Source organism: Haliotis rubra, unplaced genomic scaffold, assembly GCF_003918875.1.
Source record: "Haliotis rubra isolate DU_JTF1 unplaced genomic scaffold, ASM391887v1 Scf1369, whole genome shotgun sequence".
Classification (NCBI taxonomy): domain Eukaryota; kingdom Metazoa; phylum Mollusca; class Gastropoda; order Lepetellida; family Haliotidae; genus Haliotis; species Haliotis rubra.
Genome location: NW_025765302.1, coordinates 29,540 through 53,311, shown reverse-complemented (window position 1 = coordinate 53,311; position 23,772 = coordinate 29,540). Strand labels below are relative to the sequence as shown.

Here is a 23,772-nt window from a genome sequence, read left to right as displayed (position 1 = left end):
CGATTCAGAGTGTCCAGCAAGTTGTACTTCTGTAGTACATTGATTATGTGAGGCTAGAAGCCTATCTGTTGATTGTTACTGTTATGAAGATATTGATAGAGTCTTCTGTGTAGGAGCTTCTTTGATAGGTTCTCAGGGAAGAGTGAACACAGTCTGTGAAAAAAACACAAATGACACTTTGAGATCTCTTCTGTAATAGGCATCCAGTTGATCATACTGAGACACATATCTGTTCTTGTCCTTAGTTGGAAGCCATGTATACATTTTGCCATATAGTGCCATGTTGTGGAGAGCTGCCGTATATCATGCCGAGAGAGCTGTCTCCACAGTTCGCAGCCATACAGCATACAGGGTAGAACTGTTTTACCGACAGTATCTGCGGATATGAGTGGAGTAACACCTTTGGGTTTTAAGCCAGTCTTCATTAGAGCATGAAAACACGACTTGGCTTTTCTACAAGCTTCCTTTACAGCATCTTCATGTTAAAGGCTTTTGTTCAATTGTACTCCCAAGTGTTTGGTAGAGGCAGTTGTGGAGACAATATCGCCTGTTAGGCGCCACTGGAGGTTGAGGAGTAACCAGCTTTGGACCCAAACACAATTATGTGGCATTTGGAGAGGTTAAGTTCAACAATTGATAATGCATGTGTCTTTCACTCGTTATGTCAGAAGTATTTGAGAAAATCCAAACACACATTTTAGGCAGCTTTCATAAATTGTCGTAAGGCTTTTGCTTTGTTGATATAAATAAACTATTGCGGGTACTTGTTTTCAAAGGTTTACATGGTGAAATGTTTCGTATTTTGAAAGATATCACCACGTATCAGCTTGTGTAAGAACTGGATGATTGAAAACTGAAATGTCCACGCCGTCATCTGGAGTACGTGGAGGAGGTATATTAAGACCTGTGTTATATATAGTTTTCATAAATGAGCAGGTAAACGAAATGAAGAAAGTGGACTGAGAGGCGTTGTTGTCAAGGATGGAGTAAGAGGCATCGTGCTGCTCTTACTTGTAGAAGATGTGAAGACTGTGGTAGGCATACAAAAACCTGACACATGGAAATGCTATTATTATGAATAGAGCTTAGCAGTAAACCTGGAAAAGTCAGTGTTATAAGAATTGTCTTCACATGTAGATTACTTAGATCAAAAGCATATGAAACATTAGCACTACAAGCTCGATAGGCTTCTTTTCCTATTTTTGCTTTGCTGGGGGATTATCCAAATATTTCTCTAAATGTACTGTATTTAACTGTAAAACAGCTTCCATACTGTCATATGGATTATCTATACATATTGTGTTACACTTATCGTGCTAATATTAAAAAAAACATATTTCATGTTCGTGACAATTAATCTACATATGTTTGGGCCGCACGTGCTTGCAGCAAAATATCCATTGTTATGCAGTGCTTAATGCAAAGAGATTCAATATTGGCACGCTAAATATAGTTGGTCACAGTTTCTAAAGCATTATTCAACATAAAAGTGGCTACTTGAGCCAGAGAAATACAGTATGGTGTTATGCCCACACAAAAGCCTTATCACGAATATTTTGCAAATGCCGATGTCTGAGCCAAAAAGTATTAAATAAGCAGTTTCATTACAATGACAAAAATAATACTGGTTTACGTAATTGTAATAAATATCGTCATAATACAACTGAAGATGAGTACCATTTCCTCTTAATTTGTCCATTTCCTAAATAAAGTAGAAAAGTGTGAAACCCCAGGTACTATTACATATATCTCTCGCTAACAAACGTAAACAGAACTTTAGTTCATTCGCATAAGAAATGTGAAGATTGTTAAAATGTTGAAAATCAAATTTCCCGATTAACATATAAATATTATATTCAGATAAGAACATTTGTTCCACCTGGCCTTCTGCACAAGCGTGATTTTATGTTCTCTTGGCCATGTAGCCCATGATATTTTATATTAAATCTTTTGTTTCTGTTTATAGATGTGTTTGATATTTCAGACTCACTGCGAGTGATACCAAGACAGACATATATCTATAAAAATTAGGAGTTCGTGATTACCTTCTAGGTCCAACTTCGAAGCAGGCGGTGGATATTTGCAGTTTTAACATATCTAAGTAATAATTATACATTTGCATATATGTACAAATACTTTCGGATTAATGTTCATCAATTACATAAAAATGCTTGAATACAAGAGAGTGAGTCACAGTCACGTTTTATACCTGGGCTCCATGAACCAGAATTACCCAGTGAGTAAGCAATATTGATTCCCAAGAATAGCTTTTATGCATATTTAATGAATTAGGCAAAAAGTCAAACGCCCTCCCCATGGATATTCATACAGACAACGGACAAAGTTGTATTGAACACGCTGCACGTAAAATTACATAACCTTTGATGTCCATATCAATAATCTGTTGAGCGGTTGAAATGATGTGTTATGTAAATGTGAAAAAAACAATGTGAAAAGTAGCTTCTGGTAATTGTGAGTGAAAACTCATTCGTCACGGTCGACAGTCGCTTTTGTCGTTCGGTTCGATCACAGGCAAACTGTAGCGCAAATAGATTATGCAAGAAAGAGAAAATGACCAGTCTGCCTATATCAAAGATTGGCAACGTACTTACCTCGCATTGGTTTGAAAAAAAATTAATTTCAAAATATAACATCACCACCCATTTCTTCACAGGATTATACTCTCAGATTCCAAACCTCATACTTAATAATTACCGCCACTTTCGGACAAAGGATTTGACAAAATTCAACATGCTAAGAATGAAAAAATGAAGTATTTCTTTTCGAAAACTTAATATTTAACTAACTGGGCGACATTGTTAAGCTTCGCTCAGAACTAATGTTTTGGAGGTTGCAAATGAATGAAAGTATGTGTATAAGTATATAATAATACTTCACAAGCTGCACATGAGTACAACAAGTGATACATGGAGATCTGAAATATGAAATCAAAATTACATTTTCGTTACTATGTATATAGTTCATTATTGCTAATGTTGTACCCTTGGAATATTTCATATTTATAATTTTATATTTGTTATGAGAGTGTGTTGTTTGTAATTTGTAATTGTAATATCACATTAAGTGATAAATCCACTTCGACAGAAACTGCTTTACTGAAGGTGTACAATGACGACTTCCTATCTTTGGGGAGAACCCCAAATCCCATGCTACTACATGATAACCACGATACTATTCCCAATTTGGAAAAGACCTGGCATGCCAACTTTTATGTGGGAAATATAGACAGTGGAAGTGAAAGGACCGGGCCTTACGGCCGGGACGGAAGCAGACAGATTAGGACGTGTATTGTCGACGTCATGCCCGCTATTTGTAGACCTGGTTTAAAGTATGGCGGAATACTGTCGAATTTTTCAGGGGGATTAGGCACAAGAAATTCATCTTCAACTCATTTTGACTTCCACAGCATCAAAGATATTGCCGAGGTAGTTATCACCGGTGTCTGACATGTTGGTTTACAAACAAAAGGGTCAACGAGTTCATTGTATTCATACGCGGTCAATCGGTCACTTTAATTAGCGGTCCTTAAACTGCCATTTAAGTACGGTATTGATGAGCTCTCAGCCAATCAGAATCGAGTATCGCACAATATCGTGCTAGAATTAGCATTTATTTCAATATTTCGGTAATATAACTTCATTAAGTGACAAGCGTGTGGCATGCACGTCTGTGCCGTACACGACAGGTGGAGATCGACTTTTCCACAAACATTTCAAGTTTTCTGTTTCAGCTGAGCATTCGTTAACTTGTTAAGGACAAGATTCATATGGGTATGTTTGCATTAACAAGAGAAGCAAAAGCTTACAGAGAGTATAGTGATATAAATATTTTGTATAAAATAGACAAATAAGTATTTGGTATGACCCAAAAGTCCTATTCTGAGTTTACATTGGTAGATCATAGACATTCACAATCTGCTGGAATTGAATCAGTCGCCATGAAGGATACATAAACATGCAGGCTTGTTCAAAGGTTAGATGATGTTATGACACAAGTTATACGTGTGTAAGCATCACTCCCCATATGTAAACGACTATTTTAAACTAAACATACTTTTCATTCCAGGATTGTTCTGGCTCAATGACAATTAGTGGAGTTAATTGTTCCCTTCAATCTGCTTCACCTTTAAACTCAGCTAGGATCCCAGTAAACATATGTGCGAATGCAGTGAGTCCTGTTAGGACATGTATATATTAGACTGATAACAATATATGACAATAATATATACTAACTACTAACCTTTAAATTCCGGATCCAGTATCTCTATCCCTCTGCAGTGTTTGGTGGCAGCGAGAAAGTGCAGAGGTGAAAACAATGGGTTTAAAAGTAGGAGACCAATTCAAAACAAGCCAATCATAAATATGCCCCGGCTCCTATTTTGATAACAAATGCTTACTGATCTACCCTAAACTAAAGTGGAGTGACCCAGTGACACTACATTAACAAAAGAGAAGAACTTTAAGGATGTTATTCAGCTTACAACTGCTTAATTTCTAGAACGTATGCAGCCTGAAATGAGAGATTTTATTATCTAACATATGTTATATTTGGGATTACACTTTCTTAGTAAAGTACAGATTCTAGTACTGTTTGGGTTGAGTCCCATGTTCGCTACTAGAATCTGTACTTTACTAAGAAAGTGTAATCCCCACTCACTCCCTGATCTACCAATTCCCTGTTCTATCAATGCAGTGCAGATAGGCATGCTGAGTAGACAGCCATCCGCAGCTGCTGAGCCGCCGTCCTATATTGCTCTTCAAAAGAGCGATAGGCCGATTTCTGAGCTTGGCCGTTGGCAGGGAATGACGGTAGTCGCCGACCCTGCCTAACCAAAGCCAGGGAGGAAGAGGAATAACCACCAAGTGTGACAGACGTAAAGACACACTCATTCACCACCAGCGGTTCAAACAGTGCCTCCCAATGGGTACCGCCTGCTTAGATCCGTTAGGTCTCAACGAGAGCGGGTACCCGAGAGGAGAGGAATAATCACCTCGCCAACCAGTGAATACGGAGTTTAGCCTCAGCCACTCGCGTAGTCACCAAAGCCTCCCCCGTTAGGTGAAATTCCGAGGGATCAGGGCCAAGTACAGGAGGAACAGTAACCTGAGGCGGCGCTTGCGCAATGCATTCGCGCACCTGCCTCAGGGACGACCCCAAAGAGTACGAGACCTCGCCCTCCGGCTTGTCTCTCCCCCATCCTCCTCAATGTCCACATCATCACATCCCTACATAACCGACAGGCTCAATGGAGAGATCTGAACCAGAGGGTTCTGATCGCCCTGTCCCCAACAGGGTAGGAACTGCCGAAGCAGGCTGCACAGTGTGCCCAGTCGAGCCTCTCGGCGCCGAGGGACCTGGTTGCCCAGGTATGCTCAGACGCCCATCGGTGGCAGTTGAATCCTGTGCCCTACTGGGGATAGCAGACAGACCATAGGTTGCAAAGGGATAGGTCCGCTCACCGGGCCAGAGACTAGGCCACCACCGTCACCAGCAGAGACACATGGACCATCGAGATTTTTTCGTTGCGAGCCGAGCTCCTGACTGAGCCCGGACATTGCACTTTCAATCATCGACTTGACATTAGTCATCTGCTGCTGCATTTGTTGCTGAAATAATGAAGCAATTGAATCAATATTAAAGGCAGCAGCAGTGGGTGCCGGGTTGGATGTGGAAGGAACAGGTGAACACTCGTTAGAGACCCTAGCTTTTTTCGCCCCCTGCTCTTCTTATGTGATCTCTTGGAAGGGGGGTCCTGACCCCAGATATCACGAATCATGACTATCCTTTGTGGGGGAAAGATAACTTGCACGTAGCGCAGGTTTTAAACTGCAAAGGAACAACAATTATACGCATGTGCGATTAATAAATAGAAATATATATTTACCATATTATAGACTGTACTTAAATAAGAACTAGTGCATGCTAGCCCTACTCCATAACATGGAGTCCGTAAAATAGTATATATAACGTAAATACAACTAGACTGTACTTAAGTATGCGTAATATAAATAATCTACCTTAAAAGAGATAAAATATCTGCAAATACAGTGAGACAACACACAAACCTATACAAGAAAGCTACAGGCTAACTGAAAAAGCAAGCGTGTATGCGCCTCCCATCTGCCCTCTTGACAAGCACATGGCAAATCGACAGGGACCAAGACGTAAGTTACAACAAATTGATGAATGAAAACTTTCAAAAACACTTATCAGTTATCGCCAATGCGAATAAGAGATAACCATATATACAGTATCTGTTTCAGAAGAACTCATCTTGAAATCGTAAGGGAGAAATCAACTTGTAACACAGGCTGATGGACACACACGTCGATACTGATGAACGACAGCATGGAAAGTGAGGTACGAGGTTAGATCCTAGAGTTACCTGTTCTGGCGGACGGGTCCATTCTGAGTTCCGTAGGGGTGGACGAACATGACAAAAATGTTGTTTTTCGTTTTGTAAATATTTTATTCAAAATATAGTTACAACTGTCGTAGGGATTAAAAATGGACATTTTAATGCTTATCCCCAAGGAGGATTTCTCATGATAAAGAACCACACATTCCAACAACAGGTGCTTGTCAGTAAAGAACTGTGAGACAGACAACATTGAGGACAGAGCTTCTCCCTTCAGTAAAAATGAATGAGTATAATGAGAGTGTTCAATAGGACACCTTCGTGTCACCACTTCATCATGTCGATTTAGATCAGTTAGGACAGTATATACTATCAAAGTTCATATTAAATAGAAGCCTGCATGTAACGATTTGACTAAAAGAACAGCTGACTATTATATTCAGTTCCACATGTATGAACTTTGTCTAAAACTGCTTGATATCTATGAAAACCACGCTGAAGGATATCTATATTGAAATAATACATATACGAGAGTCTTCTAGGCATCCTCAGCTGTCAGTCAGGAGGATGAATTGACTCGTGCAAAACCGTCACCACCCGTGCGAGTATTTATTGGTCTATGTGCCACAAGACCCGTGAAGATCCGGGTTAAAACTGGTCTTCAGTAACCCATGCTGTCTGATTCAGATTCAATTATTTACAGACGGCCGCCATATAGGTGGAATATTGCTGAGTGCGGGGTTAAACAACAAACCAACCAATCATGTGCCACAATGTTTAAGTGCCAGAAATGCCGGAGCCATTTTCAGGAATAGCCTAGTTCTCCTAATCCAAATATATCCAGTCCACATTCACAATTAATCATTTGCAATTTATTCAAATTTCTGTACATACTGCTCATGTTTTATCATTCAGCTGTTTTAATTTGAAATAATGGCATTTGTATACTCCAGATAGTGCAGCAACAAATATCATTTATCGTATTACTTTCAGATTTATAAGCAGAAATCGTCATATCTACAGTAATAAAATCTATGAAATACACAATGCCATTTTAGAAAGTGATGAAATGTAACATATGTTATATTTGGGATTGCACTTTCTTAGTAAAGTACAGATTCTAGAATGGGACATGGGACTCAACCCCAAAAGTACTATAATCTGTACTTTACTAAGAAAGTGTAATCCCAAATATAACATATGTTACATTTCATCACTTTCTAAAATGGCATTGTGTATTCCATAGCTTTCGGCCGTAGGAGCCGTGCCAATTAACACATATCAGAGGGGTACACAAGGCCCGCAGTCTAGATCACCAGTTGTCCGACTTTTTTTATGGAAGCCACGGTGGCTGAGCGGTCTAGGCGTTTGACTTTGTGTGCTGGCGGTTAGGTGTCTGACTCTGAGGGTGTGGGTTCGAATGCCGCATGGGACTCAACCGAAAACGTACTAGAATCTGTACTTTACTAAGAAAGTGTTATCCCAAATATAACATATGTTAAATAATAAAATCTCTCATTTCAGGCTGCATGCACTCTAAAAATTAAGCAGTTGTAAGCTGAATAACATCCTTAAACCTCTTCTCTTTTGTTAATGTATTGTCACTGGGTCACTCCACTTTAGTTTAGGGTAGATCAGTAAGCATTTGTTATCAAAATAGGAGCCGGGGCATATTTATGATTGGCTTGTTTTGAATTGGTCTCCTACTTTTAAACCCATTGTTTTCACCTCTGCACTTTCTCGCTGCCACCAAACACTGCAGAGGGATAGAGATACTGGATCCGGAATTTAAAGGTTAGTAGTTAGTATATATTATTGTCATATATTGTTATCAGTCTAATATATACATGTCCTAACAGGACTCACTGCATTCGCACATGTTTACTGGGATCCTAGCTGAGTTTAAAGGTGAAGCGGGAACAATTAACTCCACTAATTGTCATTGAGCCAGAACAATCCTGGAATGAAAAGTATGTTTAGTTTAAAATAGTCGTTTACATATGGGGAGTGATGCTTACACACGTATAACTTGTGTCATTACATCAGCTAACCTTTGAACAAGCCTGCATGTTTTTGTATCCTTCATGGCGACTGATTCAATTCCAGCAGATTGTGAATGTCTATGATCTACCAATGTAAACTCAGAATAGGACTTTTGGGTCATGTCAAATACTTATATGTCTATTTTATACAAAATATTTATATCACTATACTCTCTGTAAGCTTTTGCTTCTCGTGTTAATGCAAACATACCCATATGAATCTTGTCCTTAACAAGTTAACAAATGCTCAGCTGAAACAGAAAACTTGAAATGTTTATGGAAAAGTCGATCTCCACCTTGTACGGCACAGACGTGGATGCCACACGCTTGTTACTTTATGAAGTTATATTACCGAAATATTGAAATAAATGCTTATTCTAGCACGATATTGTGCGATACTCGATTCTGATTGGCTGAGAGCTCATCAATACCGTACTTAAATGGCAGTTTAAGGACCGCTAATTAAAGTGACCGATTGACGGCGTATGAATACAATGAACTCGTTGACCCTTTTGTTTGTAAACAAACATGTCAGACATCGGTGATAACTACCTCGGCAATATCTTTGATGTTGTGGAAGTCAAAATGAGTTGAAGATGAATTTCTTGTGCCTAATCCCCCTGAAAAATTCGACAGTATTCCGCCATACTTTAAACCAGGTCTACAAATAGCGGGCATGACGTCGACAATACACGTCCTAATCTGTCTGCTTCCGTCCCGGCCGTAAGGCCCGGTCCTTTCACTTCCACTCTCTATATTTCCCACATAAAAGTTGGCATGCCAGGTCTTTTCCAAAATTGGGAATAGTATCGTGGTTATCATGTAGTAGCATGGGATTTGGGGTTCTCCCAAAGATAGGAAGTCGTCATTGTACACCTTCAGTAAAGCAGTTTCTGTCGAAGTGGATTTATCACTTAATGTGATATTACAATTACAAATTACAAACAACACACTCTCATAACAAATATAAAATTATAAATATGAAATATTCCAAGGGTACAACATTAGCAATAATGAACTATATACATAGTAACGAAAATGTAATTTTGATTTCATATTTCAGATCTCCATGTATCACTTGTTGTACTCATGTGCAGCTTGTGAAGTATTATTATATACTTATACACATACTTTCATTCATTTGCAACCTCCAAAACATTAGTTCTGAGCGAAGCTTAACAATGTCGCCCAGAGGCCTACCCATGGTAGTTAAATATTAAGTTTTCGAAAAGAAATACTTCATTTTTTCATTCTTAGCATGTTGAATTTTGTCAAATCCTTTGTCCGAAAGTGGCGGTAATTATTAAGTATGAGGTTTGGAATCTGAGAGTATAATCCTGTGAAGAAATGGGTGGTGATGTTATATTTTGAAATTAATTTTTTTTCAAAACAATGCGAGGTAAGTACGTTGCCAATCTTTGATATAGGCAGACTGGTCATTTTCTCTTTCTTGCGCAATCCTATTTGCGCTACAGTTTGCCTGTGATCGAACCGAACGACAAAAGCGACTGTCGACCGTGACGAATGAGTTTTCACTCACAATTACCAGAAGCTACTTTTCACATTGTTTTTTTCACATTTACATAACACACCATTTCAACCGCTCAACAGATTATTGATATATGGACATCGTTAGGTTATGTAATTTTACGTGCAGCATGTTCAATACAACTTTGTCCGTTGTCAGTAGCGAATATCCATGGGGAGGGCGTTTTGACTTTTGGCCTAATTCATTAAATATGCATAAAAGCTATTCTTGGAATCAATATTGCTTACTCACTGGGTAATTCTGGTTCATGGAGCCCAGGTATAAAACGTGACTGTGACTCACTCTTGTATTCAAGCGTTTTTATGTAATTGATGAACATTAATCCGAAAGTATTTGTACATATATGCAAATGTATAATTATTACTTAGATATGTTAAAAGCTGCAAATATCCACCGCCTGCTTCGAAGTTGGACCTAGAAGGTAATCACTTAACTCCTAATTTTTATAGATATATGTCTGTCTTGGTATCACTCGCAGTGAGTCTGAAATATTAAACACATCTATAAACAGAAACAAAAGATTTAATATAAAATATCATGGGCTACATGGCCAAGAGAACATAAAATCAATGCTTTGTGCAGAAAGGCCAGGTGGAACAAATGTTCTTATCTGAATATAATATTTTTATATGTTAATCGGGAAATTTGATTTTCAACATTTTAACAATCTTCACATTTCTTATGCGAATGAACTAAAAGTTCTGTTTACGTTTGTTAGCGAGAGAGATATATGTAATAGTACCTGGGTTTCAACACTTTTCTACTCTTTTATTTAGGAAATGGACAAATTAAGAGGAAATGGTACTCATCTTCAGTTGTATTATGACGATATTTATTACAATTACGTAAACCAGTATTATTTTTGTCATTGTAATGAAACTGCTTATTTAATACTTTTTGGCTCAGACATCGGCATTTGCAAAATATTCGTGATAAGGCTTTTGTGTGGGCATAACACCATACTGTATTTCTCTGGCTCAAGTAGCCACTTTTATGTTGAATAATGCTTTAGAAACTGTGACCAACTATATTTAGCGTGCCAATATTGAATCTCTTTGCATTAAGCACTGCATAACAATGGATATTTTGCTGCAAGCACGTGCGGCCCAAACATATGTAGATTAATTGTCACGAACATGAAATATGTTTTTTTTAATATTAGCACGATAAGTGTAACACAATATGTATAGATAATCCATATGACAGTATGGAAGCTGTTTTACAGTTAAATACAGTACATTTAGAGAAATATTTGGATAATCCCCCAGCAAAGCAAAAATAGGAAAAGAAGCCTATCGAGCTTGTAGTGCTAATGTTTCATATGCTTTTGATCTAAGTAATCTACATGTGAAGACAATTCTTATAACACTGACTTTTCCAGGTTTACTGCTAAGCTCTATTCATAATAATAGCATTTCCATGTGTCAGGTTTTTGTATGCCTACCACAGTCTTCACATCTTCTACAAGTAAGAGCAGCACGATGCCTCTTAATCCATCCTGACAACAACGCCTCTCAGTCCACTTTCTTCATTTCCCGTATACCTGCTCATTTATGAAAACTATATATAAATACAGGTCTTAATATACCTCCTCCACGTACTCCAGATGACGGCGTGGACATTTCAGTTTTCAATCATCCAGTTCTTACATCAGCTGATACGTGGTGATATCTTCAAAATACGAAACATTTTCACCATGTAAACCTTTGAAAACAAGTACCCGCAATAGTTTATTTATATCAACAAAGCAAAGCCCACGACAATTTATGAAAGCCGCCTAAAATGTGTGTTTGGATTTTCTCAAATACTTCTGACATAACGAGTGAAAGACACATGCATTATCAATTGTTGAACTTAACCTCTCCAAATGCCACATAATTGTGTTTGGGTCCAAAGCTGGTTACTCCTCAACCCTCCAGTGGCGCCTAACAGGCGATATTGTCTCCACAACTGCCTCTACCAAACACTTGGGAGTACAATTGAACAAAAGCCTTTAACATGAAGATGCTGTAAAGGAAGCTTAGTAGAAAGCCAAGTCGTGTTTTCATGCTCTAATGAAGACTGGCTTAAAACCCAAAGGTGTTACTCCACTCATATCCGCAGATACTCGTCGGTAAAACAGTTCTACCCTGTATGCTGTATGGCTATGAACTGTGGAGACAGCTCTCGGCATGATATAACGGCAGCTCTCCACAACATGGCACTATATGGCAAAATGTATACATGGCTTCCAACTAAGGACAAGAACAGATATGTGTCTCAGTATGATCAACTGGATGCCTATTACAGAAGAGATCTCAAAGCGTCATTTGTGTTTTTTCACAGACTGTGTTCACTCTTCCCTGAGAACCTATCAAAGAAGCTCCTACACAGAAGACTCTATCAATATCTTCATAACAGTAACAATCAACAGATAGGCTTCTAGCCTCACATAATCAATGTACTACAGAAGTACAACTTGCTGGACACTCAGAATCGTTACTTGACTATCAACGTTCTACAAAGCAAATACGAGTTGAAGAGACTAATTACCCACAGAATCGCTACCTGACTCTGATTGCAGTCACCTATTCTATGACCTAAGTGCATCATTTGTAATGAAAATCATGGCCACCTACCAAAGAGAGCCTTCAATTCACAATTTTGAACAGTGAGAGAGAGTGAGAGAGAGAGAGAGTTTTATTCAGTAAAGGGGCCAAAGGCCCATTATACATCAGGTGTACAGAATATACAATCATTAGAGCACCGTACAACATCATGAGAGCTACAGAATTATACATTTGTGGGTATGAAGACTGAAATAAATTTATTTCGTTTTTTCATGGCAAAAAATAGATATTTTGCAAGACAATTTATAATATAAGTATTCTTTGATGTAAACAACTGAGCTAATTTCACTTCAGATGGATATATGTGATAATATTTAGGGAGGATATCATTTCTTAATTTCCCATAAAAAGGGCATTCCAGGCAAAAGTGATATTCATTTTTTATGTTAGGTATGATACAAAACGGGCACAGGCGATCCTCCCTTTTAAGACCTAAATGTCTACCGTACTCTATCATCAAATTGTGGTTTGAGCAACGAAATCTACTTAAGAAGATTCAAAACCTTTTTACAGTAACACTATCGATATAGAACTCAAAAGCTACACCTTCTTTGAGCCTGCGATAAAAATCCAATTTCGAAACAAGTATAATACGAGATGACCACAACTGGTTATCTATTTCAATACATCTTTGCTTAAATAATGATATGAAAATAGAGATATTTCCAACACTTTGACTGGCCCACACATTGCCAAAACCATAACTGTACAAAAGAGATTTCACCTTAAAAGCCCAACAATCTATACCTTTTTCAGCAAGACAATACTGTTACTAATAAACCTTATTTAAGATTTCATTCTCAACTTGAGACAGGAGGCGAACCCAATATTTAACAATCTTAATGTACTGATTTACCTTTAATGAAGAACGACCAATCTCAGCACGCGCTGCAATATTTGGCGTGTATCTTGAAAGACCCAAAACCTGTTTACAGAACCTATCGTGTACATTCAATACAAATGGCGACGGGTGGAAACCCCAGACTTCACTTCCGTATAGTAACAATGGCAAAACCTTGACATCAAATATATGGAGCAGAACATTAATTGGTAGATTATAAAAATTCTTAACCGATGATTTGAAAATATTCAACACCTTCCATGCTTGGTCAGCCAAAGTTTTCTGTGTAACATACAATGATCCAGAGGAAGACAAGTGACCACCCAAGTATTTATATGATGCAACAATTTCAAGCAACTGTCCATTCAAATGGAACTTTTTGTATTGTCTTAGTCGACAAGCCTTCCTGAATACAATAACTTTACTTTTATCAATATTGTTTTTCAATTTCCACTTGTTACAATACGAAACTAGCTTGTCTAGCCCCTTTTGCAGACCTATAACTGTAAAGTCAAAAAGCGCAATATCATCAGCAAACAATAGGATGAACAGCTCAACTAAGTCTAGATTGATACCCCTCTGACCATCAGCAGATAGACATTCAACAATGTCGTTGACAAAGAAGGAAAAGAGAAAGGGAGACAACTGGCATCCCTGACGAACTCCTGATAAACAATCAAAAAACGGTGTGTAACCATCTCTCATCGACACACAAGCTTTAACATCTTGGTACATATTTTTCAATAGCCTGTAGGTATTACCTTTCACATTGCCAGGCCACAGGTTGTAAAGGAGACCACACCTATCGACTGAGTCTAAAGCGGCCTTCAAGTCAATAAATGCACAGTAGAGGCGACCTTTGTAAAGTGAAAGATATTTATCAATTATAGCATTAAGAATGAATATATTATCATGTGTTTGGAAACCATACCTGAACCCAGCTTGCTCGTCAACGAAGAATTCTTCCCTTTCAGCCCAAGAGTTTAACCTGTTGTTGATAATTTTACAAAATATTTTACCAGTTACTTCAAGCAGTGTAATAGGTATATAATTCCCAGGGCAATCAGTTGTACCTTTGTTATATAAAGGAATTATAACTCCATACGTCCACTGAGATGGATTAATACCTGTAGACAAAATGCTATTAAAAAGAGATTTCAATAAATCAATACAATGATCAGGTGCATATTTAAAAAATTCAATTGGAATGCCACTGAGTCCTGGTGCTTTTCCATTATGCATTTCTTGAATAGCATTAACTATTTCTAGGTAGGATATTTCTCTATCCAAATAGTCATTGTCCACAGATGAATCAATAAGTCTATCACTGATTGAATCAACAAAATGTTTGATAAAAATATAGAAGTGTTCTTCATCGGCTGACTAATAGGAAGACTGAAAAACATTCTTGAAATGATTCATCCAGTCAAATGGTGTAATATTATTGTTTACAAATGATGATTTCGATTTCACAGTTCTCCAGAATAATTTACTGTCTTTAGTAGAGAGTGCGTTACTAAGTTTATGTGTGTAATCTGAAAATGATGAAGACTGTTTCGCAGCACACAACTGTTTATAGTGTGACACAGACTCGACATAACGTTGTCTATCAGATTTACAGCTACTTGCTTGAAATGCACGCAGAAGGCGCCGAGCGGTATCACGTGCACTCTTGCATTCACCGTCGTACCAGCTGTCTCACTTTGGAACATTATTTGTCGACAATACACTAGATTTACAGAAACTGGCACATGATTTCATAACCCCGTATTAAAAAGTGACAATGCCTCTTGAACATCACCTTTATCAATAAAGGAATGGAATAATGGATTATGTATACATATTGTGTTACACTTATCGTGCTAATATTAAAAAAAACATATTTCATGTTCGTGAAAATTAATCTACATATGTTTGGGCCGCACGTGCTTGCAGCAAAATATCCATTGTTATGCAGTGCTTAATGCAAAGAGATTCAGAATTGGCACGCTAAATATAATTGGTCACAGTTTCTAAAGCATTATTCAACATAAAATAGCTACTTGAGCCACAGAAATACATTATGGTGTTATGCCCAAACAAAAGCCTTATCACGAATGTTTTGCAAATGCCAATGTCTGAGCCCAAAAGTATGAAAAAAGCAGTTTCATTACAATGACAAAAATAATACTGGTTTACGTAATTGTAATAAATATCGTCATAATACAACTGAAGATGAGTACCATTTCCTCTTAATTTGTCCATTTCCTAAATAAAGTAGAAAAGTGTGAAACCCCACGTACATATATCTCTCGCTAACAAACGTAAACAGAACTTTAGTTCATTCGCATAAGAAATCTGAAGATTGTTAAAATGTTGAGAATCAAATTTCCCGATTAACATATTATATATATTATATTCAGATAAGAACATTTGTCCCACCTGGCCTTCTGCACAAGCGTGATTTTATGTTCCCTTGGCCATGTAGCCCATGATATTTTATACTAAATCTTTTGTTTCTGTTTATAGATGTGTTTAATATTTCCGACTCACTGCGAGTGATACCAAGACAGACATATATCTATAAAAAATAGGAGTTCGTGATTACCTTCTAGGTCCAACTTCGAAGCAGGCGGTGGATACTTGCAGTTTTTAATATATCTAAGTAATAGATTACACATCGGGTGGTAATACATCCCAGTTGTGCTGATATTCTAGTAAACAGTTATTGTTCCATCGATATCTAGTTTTAGATGAAAGATTGTAGAAACGTTCATTATTAATCAGTGTCAATGAAAACGAAAATGTTATTGGCTGATGAGTCGACTCAACTTCATCGGACACTTTAAAATCATCAAAAAGTTCAAAAGCATTGTCCAAACAAAGCACATAGTCAACAACCCTTTGTCCATTATTGGCAAAACATGTTATGTTACCTTTACCTTTATCATGAAATAGACGGCCGTTACATATTCTCAGGTCCAATGTTTTGCAGAAGTTCAATAGGGCATAACCACGTTTGTTGATCACAGTGTCACGTGATGCATGTGGTTCGATGGCGTCGTCGGTTATATAATCTATGTCATCATCAATCTGGAGATACCTCGGGTCATCATTAATAATATAATCTTTGTAACATCCATTCCTAGTGCGTGCATTCAAATCAACTTAAATTATAATTCTACAATCAGGTTCATTTGATCTGAATTTGTTTACATCATCTTCCAAAAGAGTAAAAATAGGTTCATCAGCATGTGCACTGGAACTTGCAGGAGAATAGTAAACAACACCTATAAATATGGAAAAGTGATCAGCTGGTACACGCACACGTAACCATAGTATGTTGTTACTTTCCGTCGAGATTAATGACACAAATTCTGAGACAGTGTCGGCGATTAATACAGTTATTCCACCCAAATTTCTAAAGGCGTTGGCATGTTTTTGTCTACACTTCCGAAACACTGTATATCCTTGAAACAAAAACTCCTCACTTTCATCTGACCACGTCTCCACGAGAGATATAAAGCTGAATTTTTTCAGAAAGTTGATATGTTCCCGGCAAATTTTCTTCTTTAGACCTTCTACATTCCACAGAACATTATGAACAGTAAGAGGCATTATGCAGATGCCACAAACATAGGTGTGCTTGAGGCGAGATAGCAAAATGCAATGGTCCACAGAGTCAAAAGCCGCAGACAGATCCAGCAGCACCAGCAAAACAACTTCATGTTTGTCCAAATATAGGAGGACGTCATTGTACACCTTCAGTAAAGCAGTTTCTGTCGAATGGGATTTATCACTTAATCAATGTAATATTACAATTACAAATTACAAACAACACACTCTCATAACAAATATAAAATTATAAATATGAAATATTCCAAGGGTACAACATTAGCAATAATGAACTATATACATAGTAACGAAAATGTAAGTTTGATTTCATATTTCAGATCTCCATGTATCACTTGTTGTACTCATGTGCAGCTTGTGAAGTATTATTATATACTTATACACATACTTTCATTCATTTGCAACCTCCAAAACATTAGTTCTGAGCGAAGCTTAACAATGTCGCCCAGAGGCCTACCCATGGTAGTTAAATTTTAAGTTTTCGAAAAGAAATTATTCATTTTTTCATTCTTAGCATGTTTTCAAACCAATGCGAGGTAAGTACGTTGCCAATCTTTGATATAGGCAGACTGGTCATTTTCTCTTTCTTGCGCAATCCTATTTGCGCTACAGTTTGCCTGTGATCGAACCGAACGACAAAAGCAACTGTCGACCGTGACGAATGAGTTTTCACTCACAATTACCAGAAGCTACTTTTCACATTGTTTTTCACATTTACATAACACACCATTTCAACCGCTCAACAGATTATTGATATGGACATTTGCGCAGAGATTATAATTATCAAAGGTTATGTAATTTTACGTGCAGCATGTTCAATACAACTTTGTCCGTTGTCTGTATGAATATCCATGGAAAGGGCGTTTTATTTTTTGCCTAATTCATTAAATATGCATAAAAGCTGTTCTTGGAATCAATATTGCTTACTCACTGGGTAATTCTGGTTCGTGGAGCCCAGGTATAAAACGTGACTGTGACTCACTCATCTTATGTAATTGATGAACATTAATCCGGAAGTATTTGTACATATATGCAAATGTATAATTATTACTTAGATATGTTAAAACTGCAAATATCCACCGCCTGCTTCGAAGTTGGGCCTAGAAGGTAATCACGAACTCCTATTTTTTTATAAATATATGTCTGTCTTGGTATCACTCGCAGTAAGTATGAAATATTAAACACATCTATAAACAGAAACAAAAGATTTAATATAAAATATCATGGGCTACATGGCCAAGAGAACATAAAATCACGCTTGTGCAGAAGGCCAGGTGGAACAAATGTTCTTATCTGAATATAATATATATAATATGTTAATCGGGAAATTTGATTTTCAACATTTTAACAATCTTCAGATTTCTTATGCGAATGAACTAAAGTTCTGTTTACGTTTGTTAGCGAGAGATATATGTAATAGTACCTGGGGTTTCACACTTTTCTACTTTATTTAGGAAATGGACAAATTAAGAGGAAATGGTACTCATCTTCAGTTGTATTATGACGATATTTATTACAATTACGTAAACCAGTATTATTTTTGTCATTGTAATGAAACTACTTATTCAATACTTTTTGGCTCAGACATCGGCATATGCAAAATATTCGTGATAAAGCTTTTGTTTGGGCATAACACCATAATGTATTTCTGTGGCTCAAGTAGCTATTTTATATTGAATAATGCTTTAGAAACTGTGACCAACTATATTTAGCGTGCCAATATTGAATCTCTTTGCATTAAGCACTGCATAACAATGGATATTTTGCTGCAAGCACGTGCGGCCCAAACATATGTAGATTAATTGTCACGAACATGAAATATGTTTTTTTTAATATTAGCACGATAAGTGTAACACAATATGTATACATAATCCATATGACAGTATGGAAGCTGTTTTACAGTTAAATACAGTACATTTAGAGAAATATTTGGATAATCCCCCAGCAAAGCAAAAATAGGAAAAGAAGCCTATCGAGCTTGTAGTGCTAATGTTTCATATGCTTTTGATCTAAGTAATCGACATGTGGAGACAATTCTTATAACACTGACTTTTGCAGGTTTACTGCTAAGCTCTATTCATAATAATAGCATTTCCATGTGTCAGGTTTTTGTATGCCTACCACAGTCTTCACATCTTCTACAAGTAAGAGCAGCACGATGCCTCTTACTCCATCCTTGACAACAACGCCTCTCAGTCCACTTTCTTCATTTCGTATACCTGCTCATTTATGAAAACTATATATTACACAGGTCTTAATATACCTCCTCCCCGTACTCCAGATGACGGCGTGGACATTTCAGTTTTCAATCATCCAGTTCTTACACAAGCTGATACGTGGTGATATCTTTCAAAATACGAAACATTTCACCATGTAAACCTTTGAAAACAAGGTCACGCAATAGTTTATTTATATCAACAAAGCAAAAGCCTTACGACAATTTATGAAAGCTGCATAAAATGTGTGTTTGGATTTTCTCAAATACTTCTCACATAACGAGTGAAAGACACGTGCATTATCAATTGTTGAACTTAACCTCTCCAAATGCCACATAATTGTGTTTGGGTCCAAAGCTGGTTACTCCTCAACCTTCAGTGGCGCCTAACAGGCGATATTGTCTCCACAACTGCCTCTACCAAACACTTGGAGGTATAATTGAACAAAAGCCTTTAACATGAAGATGCTGTAAAGGAAGCTTGTAGAAAAGCCAAGTCGTGTTTTCATGCTCTAATGAAGACTGGCTTAAAACCCAAAGGTGTTACTCCACTCATATCCGCAGATACTGTCGGTAAAACAGTTCTACCCTGTATGCTGTATGGCTGCGAACTGTGGAGACAGCTCTCTCGGCATGATATACGGCAACTCTCCACAACATGGCACTATATGGCAAAATGTATACATGGCTTCCAACTAAGGACAAGAACAGATATGTGTCTCAGTATGATCAACTGGATGCCTATTACAGAAGAGATCTCAAAGCGTCATTTGTGTTTTTTCACAGACTGTGTTCACTCTTCCCTGAGAACCTATCAAAGAAGCTCCTACACAGAAGACTCTATCAATATCTTCATAACAGTAACAATCAACAGATAGGCTTCTAGCCTCACATAATCAATGTACTACAGAAGTACAACTTGCTGGACACTCTGAATCGGTACTTGACTATGAAGGTTCTACAAAGCAAATACGAGTGGAAGAGACTAATTACCCACAGAATCGCTACCCAATACAATGCTGAATGGACAGAACGCACACGCAATCACCAAGACTTTGCACGATTCAGAATGCTACATGATGTTCCAGGACCAGCATCAGTTTAGATCCGAGCCAGAAACAGAGTACATCCAACAATATACTCACTTGGCTTCAGTGTGGGTAGCAGTTGAGACACTATGTGACCTGTACAACACTGTGTACACTGACCTACTGAGACACGTGATGTTATCATGTGACCATCTGAAGGACCATTTTGACAAAAATCATGGCCACCTACCAAAGAGAGCTTTCAATTCACAATTATGAACAGTGAGAGGCATCATGCAGACGCCACAAACATATGAACTATACTTTATCCATGATATCATACATGTTCCCCTATGTTTTGCAATTCCTAATCAAACCCACTCTTTAATTACTAACATCACTTTCTAAAATGTCCATCTACTGTTCAAATTTGTAAATATCCTCACAATAATCTCCTAGTGGAGGAAATAAAGATGATGATGGTGTATTTACGTTGCTGGGGCTACATGACATAGAATACACAAAATAGATTTAATCTATATATCATTTTGTATATTTTCGACATATCCTAAAACATCAAATTGTTTCAAAATCTCCAGAACATGCTGCCTTGCAGCAATCGGAATACTTGGATATTCCATACACACTAACTAAGAGTGAACAATAAAGATGGTGCCATGTCTCGTACACCTGAACATGCATCGGGTTAGAACCATCCTGACCTTTAATCTGGTAGGCAGCTACAGCATTTCATGTCAAATTCGCTGGAGTATAACACCCCCTTATCCCTGGTCTTTGCAGCTTGGAGACCCGCTGCAGTATAAGATCGTCCTTGTTGACACTCCACGGTGGGTGGGGAGAGGGGATGCTGAACCACATTACTAACGACATGGCTTCTCAATACCCCGGTTCAAAACGAAGACATATGGATGATGACAACTCCTCGTCTGACGAGAGTACGCCCCTCCGACCTGACTACTGGCCACGTTTCCTGATCATTGAGGCTTGTGACAAGCAACCTTTGCAATTGAATCCTTTTGCAATCTCCAAAGGTATCGCTGGTATCTGCGGAGAGGTTGCCAATGTTACAAAGCTCCGATCTGGCTCTCTCCTGATAGAATGTACCCGGAAACACCAATCCTTGAATCTCCTCAAAATAAAAGAATTTGTCAATATCAAGGTCGCTGTCTCAGCACACAAAACCCTTAACTCGTGTAGAGGCATTGTACGGGACAGAGCTCGATGCCTGTCTGACATGACTGAAGAACAAATTGTCAAGGAACTCTCTCAGCAATCCGTCACAGCCGTCAAACGATTCACCTTCAAAAAGGATGGTGTTGTTCAACCAACGAACACCTATCTCTTCACATTCGCGCGAGCAAACATCCCTGACTCGATTAAAGCTGGTTATTGTAGCATTGGTGTGGAGGTGTATGTCCCCAATCCACTCCGGTGCTACAACTGCCAAAAGTTTGGACATGGATCCAAGTCCTGTCGTTCCTCTGCTGTTTGTTACCGCTGTGGTGACAAGCATGAGGGCAACGCCTGTACTAAGGAAGTGAAGTGCACAAACTGCGGTGGTAACCATATGGCCTCTTCCAAGTTCTGTCCAGTGTGGAAACGCGAATCCGAGATACTAAAGATCAAGCACAAAGAAAATATCTCCTTTCACGAAGCAAAAAAGAGGGTTGCAAGTTTAACTGCAGCCCATTCAACCATCACCTACTCTTCTGCTGTCTCCCGTCCTACTATCACTACTGCAACCATCTCATGTCAGACCGACCTGACAAGGATCACGTCTTCTCAACCAACTGAACTCAACACAACTGAGCCCATCTCAGCAACTCCACCTCCAACGCCCAAAGTCAAAACCTCTGAATCACAAACACCAGAGCAAATGCCAAAACCAGAGACAGGAACTGTGCGCAGAAAAAGGGAAAAAAAAAGAGGCTAGAGAGACTAAAGCAACTCGAGCAACCGCCAAACACAAAACCAAAGACCACCTCTCCCTCAGAGGTCCCCTATCGAGGTCCATAACTCCTTTGGCCTCTCTGGATATGGAGGTAACTCCATCTCCACCAGACACCAATAGGAGTTCATCAAACGCTTTCTCACGTTCACGTGACATGTCACCAGTGGAAGCACCATGAATCCACAAAACATGATCCAATGGAATTGCAGAGGACTTAAGAATAATTATAATGAATTACAGTTATTGATTCAAGACTTCAAACCATCTGCGTTTTGTCTCCAAGAAACCTACCTAAAAAGGACTGATAAATTTGACATCCGTCGGTACAGTTCCTACCACTCCTTTTCTCCTCCCGGTGTAAAAGCTACAGGAGGCACTTCTATCCTGGTGAGGCAGGGCATCCTCCATAGCCCTGTTCCACTTAACACCAACCTACAAACTGTTGCTGTCCGCATAACTCTGAACATAGGGTTTACACTATGTTCCCTCTATCTCCCTCCCACCTCAACTGTCCGCCTATCAGATCTTCAGAACTTATACGATCAACTCCCAAAGCCCTGCATAATCATGGGCGACTTCAACGGCCATAACCCCCTATGGGGGAGTAATGATACAAATAGTAAGGGAAAGATCCTTGAAGAGTTTCTCTCCAATAATGATGTATGCATCTTCAACGATGGATCAAACACCTACCTCCATCCTGCCACTGGATCATATTCTGCTCTCGATCTATCACTTACAGATTCAAATCTTTTAAATGAGTTTGAATGGTCGGTCCATGACGACCTTTGTGGAAGCGACCACTTCCCAACAATTCTTACTCCTATCAACCCCACGGATGAACCACCATCAACAAGATGGAATTTTACTAAGGCCAATTGGCCTTTATTCCAAACCCTATGTTCAGAAAAACTTAAGCCGGACAACTTCAGGAATGTTCCTGACTCCATGGAGCTATTTTCAGACGTCCTAAATGCCATCGGAGACAAAACTATTCCTAAGTCCTCTGCAAACCTGCACATACGCAAACCATGGTTTGATACAAACTGCAAACAAGCTAGGAAAAATAGGAAGAAGGCGGAAAATATTTCCGACATCATCCTACAGTGCATAACTTGAATGCTGTTAAATGACAAATGCCAGGGCAAAACGTACCTTCAAACAAACTAAACGCCACTCATGGAGGAAATATGTGTCCAAAATCAACTCCCGCACACCCATGTCCAAGGTGTGGAACATGATTCAAAAGATCAAGGGCAAGGGTCAAAATCAGGAGTTCACCACCTGAAAGATGGTGACTCCTTCTAACAAATAAATCTGAAATTGCAAACAAACTTGGCGAAACTTTGGCAAACCACTCCTCCTCATCAAATTATAACCCTCAGTTCCAGAAATATCAAACCCAACAAGAAAAGAAACCAGTCAATTTTAACTCTGATAATGGGGAGGATTACAACGAAACGTTTTCCTCCATGAATTACGTACTGCCCTAGGACAGGCTCACGACACTGCGGCAGGAGCTGAT

The 23,772-nt window shown here is 38.4% G+C and overlaps 1 long non-coding RNA gene across 1 annotated transcript; it reads left to right on the top strand.

The window, feature by feature from the left end:
• The first annotated feature begins 13,812 nt into the window (after positions 1 to 13,812).
• LOC124268179 lies at positions 13,813 to 20,137 on the top strand. Its single transcript, XR_006896224.1, has 3 exons — positions 13,813 to 13,897; positions 18,649 to 18,653; positions 20,126 to 20,137. It is a non-coding gene; the product is annotated as an uncharacterized LOC124268179 (long non-coding RNA).
• The last annotated feature ends 3,635 nt before the right edge of the window (positions 20,138 to 23,772 follow it).